This window comes from Heliangelus exortis, chromosome 14, assembly GCF_036169615.1.
Source record: "Heliangelus exortis chromosome 14, bHelExo1.hap1, whole genome shotgun sequence".
NCBI lineage: Eukaryota > Metazoa > Chordata > Aves > Apodiformes > Trochilidae > Heliangelus > Heliangelus exortis.
In genome coordinates this window covers 47,430-58,673 of record NC_092435.1, presented here as the reverse complement: position 1 = coordinate 58,673, position 11,244 = coordinate 47,430, and the positions used below count along the sequence as shown (strand labels likewise).

The 11,244-nt window shown below is 48.7% G+C and overlaps 1 long non-coding RNA gene across 1 annotated transcript; it reads left to right on the top strand.

Annotated features, from left to right (window-relative positions):
- The first annotated feature begins 7,493 nt into the window (after window positions 1–7,493).
- Window positions 7,494–8,966, top strand: LOC139802452 (uncharacterized). Its single transcript, XR_011728625.1, has 5 exons — window positions 7,494–7,678; window positions 7,768–7,867; window positions 8,634–8,692; window positions 8,766–8,817; window positions 8,913–8,966. It is a non-coding gene; the product is annotated as an uncharacterized lncRNA (long non-coding RNA).
- Window positions 8,967–11,244: the final 2,278 nt, after the last annotated feature.

Here is an 11,244-nt window from a genome sequence, read left to right as displayed (position 1 = left end):
TGCCGTCTGTGGGTGCTGCCGTCTGTGGTTTGCCGTCTGTGGGTCCTGCCTTCTGTGGATCCTGCCGTCTGTGGGTCCTGCCGTCTGTGGGTTTTGCCGTCTGTGGGTGCCGCCGTCTGTGGGTCCTTTCGTCTGTGGGTCCTGTTGTCTGTGGGTTTTGCCGTCTGTGGGTTCTGCCGTCTGTGGGTTCTGCCGTCTGTGGGTTCTGCCGTCTGTGGGTTTTGCCGTCTGTGGTTCCTGCCGTCTGTGGGTTTTGGCGTCTGTGGGTTCTGCCGTCTGTGGGTTCTGCCGTCTGTGGGTCTTGCCGTCTGTGGGTTCTGCCGTCTGTGGGTTTTGCCGTCTGTGGGTTCTGCCGTCTGTGGGTTCTGCCGTCTGTGGGTGCTGCCGTCTGTGGGTCCTTTCGTCTGTGGGTGCCGCTGTCTGTGGTTCCTGCCGTCTGTGGGTGCTGCCCTCTGTGGGTCCTTTCGTCTGTGGGTCCTTTCGTCTGTGGGTCCTTTCGTCTGTGGGTCCTGTTGTCTGTGAGTCCTGCCGTCTGTGGGTCCTGCCGTCTGTGGGTCCTTTCGTCTGTGGGTGCTGCCGTCTGTGGGTGCTGCCATCTGTGGGTCCTGCCGTCTGTGGGTGCTGCCGTCTGTGGTTTGCCGTCTGTGGGTTCTGACTTCTGTGGGTTCTGTCGTCTGTGGGTCTTGCCATCTGTGGGTTCTGCCGTCTGTGGGTTCTGCCGTCTGTGGGTCCTGCCGTCTGTGGGTCCTGCCGTCTGTGGGTGCTGCCGTCTGTGGGTCCTTTCGTCTGTGGGTCCTTTCGTCTGTGGGTCCTGCCGTCTGTGGGTTCAGCCTTCTGTGGGTTCTGCTGTCTGTGGGTTCTGCCGTCTGTGGGTCCTGCAGTCTGTGGGTTCTGCCGTCTGTGGGTTTTGCCGTCTGTGGGTTTTGGTGTCTGTGGGTTCTGCCGTCTGTGGGTTCTGCCGTCTGTGGGTTTTGATGTCTGTGGGTTTTGCCGTCTGTGGGTTTATCCCATCTGTGTGCTTTTCCCCTCTGTGGTTTTTGCCGTCTGTGGTTTAATCCGTCTTTGTTTTGTTCTTTTGTTTTTTTCTGGGTTTTTTCTGTTCTGTTTTTTCCTGTTTTTCTTCTTTTTCAATTTTTCGTTTTTCTATTTTTTCTATTTTCTATTTTTTCTATTTTTGTGTTTTTTCTATTTTTTCGATTTTTGTATTTTGCTATTTTTTCTATTTTTGTATTTTTTCTATTTTTGTATTTTTTCTATTTTTGTATTTTTTCTATTTTTGTATTTTTTCTATTTTTGTATTTTTTCTATTTTTGTGTTTTTTCTATTTTTGTATGTTTTCTAATTTTTCTATTTTTTCTATTTTTTCTATTTTTCTTTTTTTTTCTATTTTTTTCTCTTTTTTTCTATCTTTTGTATTTTTTCTATTTTTTCTTTTTTTCTATTTTTTTCTACTTTCTCCTGGTTTTTTTCTAAAATAGAAAAATATTAATAATAGAAAAAAAGAAAAAGAATAAAAAAGTAGAAAAAATAGAATAGAAAAAAAATCAGAAATAATAGAAAAAATCGAAAAAATAGAAAAAATAGAAGAAATAAAATAGAAAAAATAGAAAAAGTTAATGGAAAAAATAGAAAAAATAAAATAGAAAAAATATCAAGAAATAGAAAAAATAGAAAAAATAGAAAAAAATAAAATAGAAAAAATTGCAAAAATGAGATAAATAGAAAAATACAAAAAATAGAAAAATTAAAAGAGAAAAAATAGAAAAAGTAGAAAAAAATTGAAAAAAAATAGAAAATATAGAAAAAATATATAGAGAAAATAATAGGATATAAAAGAAAAATATAGAAAAAACAGAAAAAAAAGAAAAAATAGAAAAAAAGTGGAAAAAAATAATATAGACTAAAATAGAAAAAATTAAAATAGAAAAAAAAATAGAAAAAATTAGAAAAAAAAAATAGAAAAAAAAAAACCTACCCCAAAAACCCAAAAAAACCTCAAAAGCACCCCTCAAAAAACCCGGAAACCCAAAAAAAACCCAACCCCCTTCCCAAAATTAATAAGAATTTTATGGGAATTAATATATATATATAATTTTTTTTTTTCTATGTTTTTCTATATTTTGCCAGTCCTGACTGTTCCGAGTTCTGGGAGCATGTAGTGAAATGAGGCAATCAGGACTGGCTAATTACAAGGTGGGAGGACTTAGCTTGTCCCAAGCCCACCTGTGCCCAATTAAGGCCAAACCCCAGCTGTGCATTAGCAGGATTGGGCAACCAATAAAAGGTGAGCTTCAGAGGGCATACCCGGCTCACTCTGGAGCAGCCAGAGGAGGAGGATAGCAGAGTCCTAAGCACAAGCATTGAACAAGGCAAGCCAAGTCCAAAGGTGACAAGATGGGAGCATTGTTTGTGCACCCCCAACAACAATACCTGCTTGACTTCGAAGCGCCGTCCCTCAAGGAAAGTTCCTTCTGCTACAGGAGCCCCGTCAATCAACAGTGGAGACAGGCCGCCGAGGGCTTCTGAATTCAAGGTTTGTGATAAAACCAAAACCCATAACCCAATTGTTGGTCGTGCTGTGGGTAGGGCACCATGGCCAACAAATGCAAAGAGTGACCACTGAAAACTTTGGGTGGCCCCTTCTTCCTTCTTGTCATTGTGACTCTAGCTCGCTCTCGCTCTGAGCCTTCTCCCAACTCGGCTGGGATTTTTGAGAAGCCTAAATGAACCTTTTCCTGCCTTCAGAGTGCCCTGGGGGGAGTAGGGGTGGTGGGCTGTGGTTGTGGGTTGTTGGCAGACCCTGGGAACTGAGCTCCCAGCTGTGGCAGGAGCAGGGGATGATGTTCTCTGAAGGGCTTCAGCTGGGGCTGGGGTAGCCTAGGTGTGGCCAGTCAGGTTGATGAGGGGGCTTTCCCAAAGGACTCTGGGGAGGGTATAGAAGCCTGCACCTCCACTCAAGGGCTCAGTCTGCTTGGCAGTTGTGGTGTGCTTGGAGCTCTTCAAGGTAAGAGGAGGAGGGCTGGGGGCTTTTGGCTGGTGCAGTGGTTGTTTCCTCCGTCTTGGTATTTTTTGGTTCCCCAAGTGGTAATGCCTGCAGTGTTCAACTCTAGAATGAGAGGGAACACCCGGGGGCCCTTTGGAGGAGTTCAGCATTCTCTAAGAGGTCAGTGTTTACTGATGTGGGACTTGCTGGTGGTTCTGTTGGTTGGAATTTTTTCGTGGCACATGATGAAGAGGAACCCTGTGGCTACAGGAACATCCTAGCCCCCTGACGTGGCTTTCCTTGTTGACCATGGCTTCAGGTGCCAACCCCCCTAAAGATAAGAGGAACCAGGTGTGAGGCAGGGCTGGGCAGGGAGGGGGAAAGTTGAGAATTGCAAGAAAGGGGTTGGAAGTTAGTGTAGGGGAGAAGGCTGTCCAGGAGCAGCCCCCTTTGGTCAGGTGAAGGGACCAGGTTAGATTCCAACACGATGCAAACATGGGCAGGGCAGCTCCAGCCTTTGTGTGTTTTGGTGTGTAGTTTCTGCTGTTTCTTTGTTGTCTTAGAGCTTTCTACGGCCTTAGTGTCCTCGTTGTGCTCACAGAGCAAGTCTTGCACCTTGGGCACCATCCCTAGGGTCTAAAACACCTTATCAGCACATTCAGTAATGCTTTGTCTTGCATAACAAATTCACAACATGGAACAGTCTTGTGTATCGTAGCTTTCTCAAAGGTTGTCTTCTGACATGTTCTTCCTAACTCCATCAGAATCTCTAATTGTGGATTTTCTTAAACTGGGACCGGTTCCCTGTGTCCTTAGGTCTCGAATCCAGGCTTCTCATTTACCTGTCATCTAAGCTTAGAAAGTAGCTTCTTTAAAAGGCGATGTTGTTCGACACTCTTGGGGCCACAATGGAGCCTCCATGCGTCACTGTTGCATCCCTGGATGTCTTCCAGCCCAGCTGTCTTGGATCCTGGAATCATTCATCTTACTGTGAGTTTCCTCTTGAGGTCGAGTCTTGTGGTTTGCAGCGCTGTGTATTGGGTTGGCCTCAGTATTGAGAGTTTGGCTTGGAGCTGTCCTGCCCACATTGTAGGGTCAAGGGCCCTTGGAAGAGTTTCAGAGGAATTGTCCATGTGTTGAGCAGCATTCCGTAGACCAAAGGTTGGTGGGCTGCAGGAGCAGTTATTTCTCAGATGTTGTATTGCTGTGGAAGGCATTCGCATCCCTTGCTTTTTGTGCTTTTTGGGAGCCCTCCAAACCTCATTTTGGCACCCCACAAGGCTGGCAGGCAGACGGGCGAGGGGCCAAGGTAAAGGAGCAAGCGGGAGGTGGATATCACAGTGGGCTGCCTGTTGTTTTAGGCATTATCTCGGCATGTGCTTTTCCTTTGACTTTTGCAGGTGCCACACAAAGCCACGGGTTGAGGAGCAGCCAGAGAAGGTGAGACGGTTGCGGGCCGGCTCATCCAGAGATTTTACTTCAACGCGGGTAAGTGTTTCCCTTTGTTTTTGCAGGAGCTGTGTGTGCCACCTTTGGAGGGGGAAGAGCGCTGGAGGTGAGACGGGATGGTAACGAGGAGGCTCGATCTCACAAGCAGAACAGGGCAAGTCGGGGGTTATGAGGAGCTTGTGGAAGAGGTTGGTATTTAGCTGATATCCTATTTCTGCTGGCATTGCTGTTTGTTATTGCAGATGGTGAGGAGGAACTTTGTGGTTTTGGGAAGATTCCAGTCAGCCGATGTGGGTTACTTTTCTGTCCAATGCTTCAGAACCCCATCCGTTTGAAAGGTAAGAGAAAGGGAGGATGGTTGGGGAGGGTCTGTGTAGAGGGGTCAAGGTTAGGAATCGCTGGCTCGGGTTTTAAAGGTACTGTAGGGGAGCGAGCTGTTCAGAAGCGGTGCCCTTTGGGTGGTTGATGGGAGCCTGTCCCTCCCTGGCATGATGCTAGCAAGTTGCAGGAACTGAATGAGCATTGGAGGTGAGGTGGTAGTGCAGGGCTTGTGGAGCTAGTGTCTTCTCTCAAGCAGAAAAATAGTTTTGTGCCTTTTAGTTGCCCTGAATGACGAACCCTAACCCAAACCTGGAAAGCGTGGGTGAGTGGGACCCCGGAGGGCTCTTCTGAGAAGCTGGGCCATTTGGAAGAGAACGGGGCTGGCTGATGTTGGACTTACTGCCGAATATTCTGGTAGGTGTTTTGGTGTTGTGGTTATGTGTGTGTGGGTGGGTTTTTTGGTTCATTTTTTTGGTATTGTGGTGTGATTGTTTTTTGTTTTTTTTTTTTTTTTTTTTTTTTTAAATGCAGGTGGTGAAGGGGAACCTAGCAAGTTGAGGATTATCCTGAGCCGCTCCTATTTTTTTTTTCTGGGCTAACTATGGCTTTGGAGTGCCAGTTCTCTGAAAGATAAGTTGAGGGCCCAGGGGGGGGGGTGGGGAGGGGCTGAGCAGAGGAGTCGAGGCTGGGAATTGCAGGTAGTGTTTTGAAGTTAGTGTAGGGGAGAGGATTGTCTGGGAGCAGCAACCTTTGGGTGGGTGAAGGGAACAGGTTACTTTTCAGTACGATTCCAGCATGGGCAGGGCAGCTCCAGCTTCGGTGTGTGGGGTTGTGTGTTTTGTGTTGTCAGTCTTTGCTGTCATAGAGCTTCCTCAGGCCTTGATGGTCCTCTGTGTCCTCACAGAGCAAGTCCAGCATCTTGGGCATCCTCCCTGGAAAGCCTTTCCTGCTCAGCACGGTGCTGGTCAGCAGCGTGTTATTCTGCACGACGAGTCTAAATTGCAGATCGGTCTCTTGACTTGGAAGTTTCTTGATGATTGCCTTCTGCAATGTCATTCTCAATTGCATTGTCACCTGATCTCTGTCCATCCAGTTTCCCCGAGGGGGACTCATTCCCCGCATCCTTGCGTCCTCAGGTCTTGAAGGGGGCTTCTCGGGCACCCGTCGCTTCATTCCCTCGCTTTGCAGACGCATCGCTGTAGGTCTTATTGCCCACAAGTCTTGGATTCCAGAGTCCCTCTTCTTGCTGCGAGTTTTATCTTGAGCTCAGGTCTTGTGACTCACACGGCTGTGTCTTTGGTCAGTCTGTGCCTGTGAGTGTTTGGCTGGGAGCTGCCCTGCCTGCTGCGTAGGATCAGGGGCCATGGGAAGTGCCATTAAGTGACCGACTCTGTGCTGAGCACCTTCCAAGTGATTTGCATAATCCTGTTTTTCAGATCCCACGTGTCAATGACCATCAAGAAACAGATGGAGGAGGAGAGGAAGCCGCCACCCAAAGGTCGGTTCGGGCGTGGAGTTGGTGGGAAGGTGCCTCCTTTGGCTGCTTCACCGCATTATGTTTTGTTGTCATTTTGAAGGGGGAGGCGGCGAGCGAAGCGAGATACGGGTACCGGAGGTGGCTGTGGCAAGGTGAGCAAAGGCCGGTGGGCTGCAGGAGCAGTTATTCTCAGGTGTTGTATTATTGGCTGGTCATGAACATCCCTTGTTGTTTGTGTTTTTTTTCAGGTGCGCTCCTAACCTTGTTTTGGCACCCCAGAGAGATGGCAGGCAGAGGGGTGAGAGGCCGAGGTAAAGAAGCAGGAGATGGACGTCACAGTGGCCTGGGTGTTTTTGGGGGCAGTATCTCAGCGTGTGCCCTTTGCTTTGACTTTTGCAGGTGTCACACACAGTGCTGGAGTGACAAAGCCGTGTCTTGAGGAACAGTTGGAGAAGGCGAGATGGCTGTGGGCTGGGTCAGCCATGTGTTAACGTCAACTCTGTTAAAGGTTTCCCTTACGTTTCAGGTGCTGTGCGTGCCACCTTTGGAACCGGACGAGCACTGAAGGTGAGCTGGGGTGGTAGAGAGTGGGTTCGTGGAGCTGGTGGCTACTGATCAGCAGAACAGTAACTCTTCCTCTTGGTCTTCTAGGTGTCCAAAGCAGTGGTGGACACAGCATTCAAGTCTGGATCACGGAGGTGAGTGGAACTGGGTGGGGCTCTTTTGAGGTGGTGGGTGTAGTATAAGTGGTGGTTGATGGCTGAAGTGCACCTTATTGGTGACACTGTTTCTGATTTTCCTTTTTTTCTGGTTGCAGGTGATGAAGAGGAACATGCCTGTCAGACAGCGTGGTGTTTTGCTGGAAGTAGATGCAAAACCACCATCGCTCAGGAAGATAAGTTGAGGGACTGAACTGAAGTGCTGAGGTTGGGAGTTGTTGCAGAAGGGATGTTGAAGTTTTCTGAGCAAAGGCTGGTGTGGGCTGCCTGTTGACTGGGGCAATATCTCAGCATGTGGCTTTTGCTTTGACTTTTGCAGGTGCCACCCACTGCCTTGGAGGTACAAAGCCACGTGTAGAGGAGCAGTTGGGGCAGGCGAGATGGTTGTGGGCCAGGTCAGCCAGGTGTTTAATATCAATTCAGTTAAGTGTTTCTCTTTGTTTTGCCAGGGTTTTTTTGGTGTGGGGTTGGTTGTTTTTGTTGGTTTTTTTGTGTGTTTCGTTTGTTTTATTTTGTTTTGTTTGTTTTTTGTCACCTTTGGAGCTGAGTGTTGTAGGTAAGCTGGGGTGGTAATTTAGGAGGTTCATGTATGTAGTGACTTCATTCAAGCCAAACAGTGGTTTTGTGTATTTTAGGTGCCCTTCATTGAGTCCTGCAGTGCCTAATTCTGTGATGAGCAGGTGGGTGAGACCTCACAGGACTCTTGAGAAGCTGGGTCTTCTCTAAGAGGTTGGTGCTGGCTCATGTTGGAATTTCTGGTGAAAATTATTATGTGTGGTGATGTGTTTTTTTTGTTTGGTTGTTTTTTTCTTTTTCAGCAGATGATGAACAGGAAATGTGTGGCTGCAGGAACATCCCTGTGGATGGTTTTGTCTTTCTGTGATGACCATGGCTTTGGACCCCTACCACCAAAGATAAGTGGAGGGACTGGGGATGGGCAGAAGGGACAAAGCTGGGAACGGCAGGGAGTGGTTTTGAAGTGAGAATCGGGGAGAGGGTTGTCTGGGAGCAGCTTGCTTTGGTCAGGTGAAGGGGGCAGATGAGTTTACAGCATTGGTTTGGCCTGGGCAGGGCAGCTCCAGTCTTTGTGTGTGGTGGTGTGTACTTTGTGCTGTCTGTCTTGAGTGTTTTATAACTTCCTCATCCCTCAATGTCCTCTTTGTCCTCGCAGAGCCAGTCCCTCATCTTGGGCATCATCCCTGGAAGGTCTTCTCTCATCAGCACAGTCCTAGTCAGCAGCATCTTTTTCTTTCATGACAAGTTAAACACATGGATTATTCTTGCATCTGGGAAGTTTCTTGATGGTGGTATTCTGAAACACTTTTCCATATTAATCAGCATCTCTGGTCATGGATTTTTGCAGAGCAGCACTTGTTCTCTACATCCTTAGGTCTTGAAGCCCGGCTTGGTGGGCATCTGTTGCTTCAGCCCCTCGCTTCACAGCTGCATCGCAGTAGGTCATCTTGCCCAACAGTCTTGGATCCCAGAGATATTCTTTTTGCTTGGTGTTCTCTTGAGATCAAGTCTCATGATTTTCAGGGGTGTGTTTTGTAGTGGTCTGAGTGTTTGGCTTGGAGCTGCTTTTCCCAGAGTTACAGGTTTGGGGTTTTTTGGAAGAGCCCTAAAGGACTAGTCCAGCACTGTTGGGCAGTGTTCTAGTGCCTTGTGTATCACCATTTTTCAGATCCCATGTGACAAGGATGTACATGACAGAGCAGGAGGAGAGAAGAGCACCATCCAAAGGTTAGTTGGTGTTGGAGTGAAGGTCCCTCTCCTGGCTACCTGACCCCATTATGGTTTGTTTGTCCTTTTGAAGGTGAGAGCAGCCAAGGAAGCAGAATATCTGTTCCGGAGGTGGCTCTGGCAAGGTGAGCAAAGGCTGGCGTGCTGGAGGAGCAGTTATTTCTCAGGTGTTTTATTTTCGTTGAAGGCATTGGCATCCCCTGTTTTTTGTGTTTTCCAGGTGTCCTCCGAACCTACTTTTGGCACCCCACAAGAGTGGCAGGCGGATGGGTGAGAGGCTGAGGTAAGGGGGCAGGAGGTGGACATGACAGTGGGCTGCCTGTTGTTGGAGGCACTACCTCAGCACGTGCCTTTTGCTTTGGCTTTTGCAGGTGCCACAACCATCCTCGGAAGGACAAAGACACACATTTAGGAGCTGTTGGAGAGGGTGAGATGGTGGTGGGGTGGGTCAGCCATGTATTTTACATCAAGTCACTTAAACGTTTCCTTTTGTTTTTGCAGGCGCTGTGCGTGCCACCTTTGGAACCGGATGAGCATCGAAGTTGAGTTGAGTTGGTAGTGAGGGGGTTCATGGGGCTGGTGACTTCTGATCAGCAGAACAGGAACTCTTTCTCTTGGTGTTTCAGGTGCCTCAAGCAATCGTGGTGATAGCGTTCAACTCTGGAACGAGAAGGTGTGTGGTATACCATGGGGCTCCCTCGAGGAGGTGAGTGCAGCAGAAGTAGCGTGCATTGGCTTAGGTGGGACTTGTGCCAGCGCTGTGGGTGACCTGTGGGTTGTGTTTTTTCCTTTTCTACGTATAGGGGATGAAGAGGAACCGTGCGACTGGAAGCACATCCCATTCAAACAATGTGGTTTTCATTACTGACCATGGCTTTGTGCTGCTGTCGCTCTTGAAGATAAGTTGAGGGCCCAGGGGTGGGTGGGGAGGGGCTGAGCAGAGGAGTCGAGGTTGGGAATTGCAGGTGGTGTTTTGAAGTTAGTGTAGGGGAGAGGACTGTCTGGAAGCAGCCCCCTTTGGGTGGGTGAAGGGAACAGGTTACTTTTCAGTACGATTCCAGCATGGGCAGGGCAGCTCCAGCTTCGGTGTGTGGGGTTGTGTGTTTTGTGTTGTCAGTCTTTGTTGTCTTAGAGCTTCCTCAGGCCTTGATGGTCCTCTGTGTCCTCACAGAGCAAGCCCAGCATCTTGGGCATCCTCCCTGGAAAGCCTTTCCTGCTCAGCACGGTGCTGGTCAGCAGCGTGTTCTTCTGCTTGAGTCTAAATTGCAGATCGGTCTCTTGACTTGGAAGTTTCTTGATGGCTGTCTTCTGCAATGTCATTCTCAATTGCATTGTCATCTGATCTCTGTCCATCCAGTTTCCCCGAGAGGGACTCGTTCCCCGCATCCTTGCGTCCTCAGGTCTCGAAGGGGGCTTCTCGGGCACCCGTCGCTTCATTCCCTCGCTTTTAGCAGACGCATCTCTGTAGGTCTTATTGCCCACAAGTCTTGGATTCCAGAGTCCCGCATCTTGCTGCGAGTTTTATCTTGAGCTCAGGTCTTGTGACTCACATGGCTGTGTCTCCTATTGGTCTGTGGGTGTGAGTGTTTGGCTTGGAGCTGCCCTGCCTGCTGTGTAGGATGAGGGGCTATGGGAAGCGCCACAACCTGACTGACTTGGTGCTGAGCAGCTTTCCAGTGATTTGCTAATCCTGTTTTTCAGGTCCCAACTGTCAATGACTAGCAAGAATCTGATGGAGGAGGAGAGGAGGCCGCCACCCAAAGGTTGGTTAGGGCGTGGAGTTGGTGGGAAGGTGCCTCCTTTGGCTGCTTCACCGCATTATGTTTTGTTGTCATTTTGAAGGGGGAGGCGGCGAGCGAAGCGAGATACGGGCACCGGAGGTGGCTGTGGCAAGGTGAGCAAAGGCCGGTGGGCTGGAGGAGCAGTTATTCTCAGGTGTTGTATTATTGGCTGGTCATGAACATCCCTTGTTGTTTGTGTTTTTTTTCAGGTGCGCTCCTAACCTTGTTTTGGCACCCCAGAGAGATGGCAGGCAGAGGGGTGAGAGGCCGAGGTAAAGAAGCAGGAGATGGACGTCACAGTGGCCTGGGTGTTTTTGGGGGCAGTATCCCAGCGTGTGCCCTTTGCTTTGACTTTTGCAGGTGTCACACACAGTGCTGGAGTGACAAAGCCGTGTCTTGAGGAACAGTTGGAGAAGGCGAGATGGCTGTGGGCTGGGTCAGCCATGTGTTAACGTCAACTCTGTTAAAGGTTTCCCTTACGTTTCAGGTGCTGTGCGTGCCACCTTTGGAACCGGATCAGCACTGAAGGTGAGCTGGGGTGGTAGAGAGTGGGTTCGTGGAGCTGGTGGCTACTGATCAGCAGAACAGTAACTCTTCCTCTTGGTCTTCTAGGTGTCCAAAGCAGTGGTGGACACAGCATTCAAGTCTGGATCACGGAGGTGAGTGGAACTGGGTGGGGCTCTTTTGAGGTGGTGGGTGTAGTATAAGTGGTGGTTGATGGCTGAAGTGCACCTTATTGGTGACACTGTTTCTGATTTTCCTTTTTTTCTG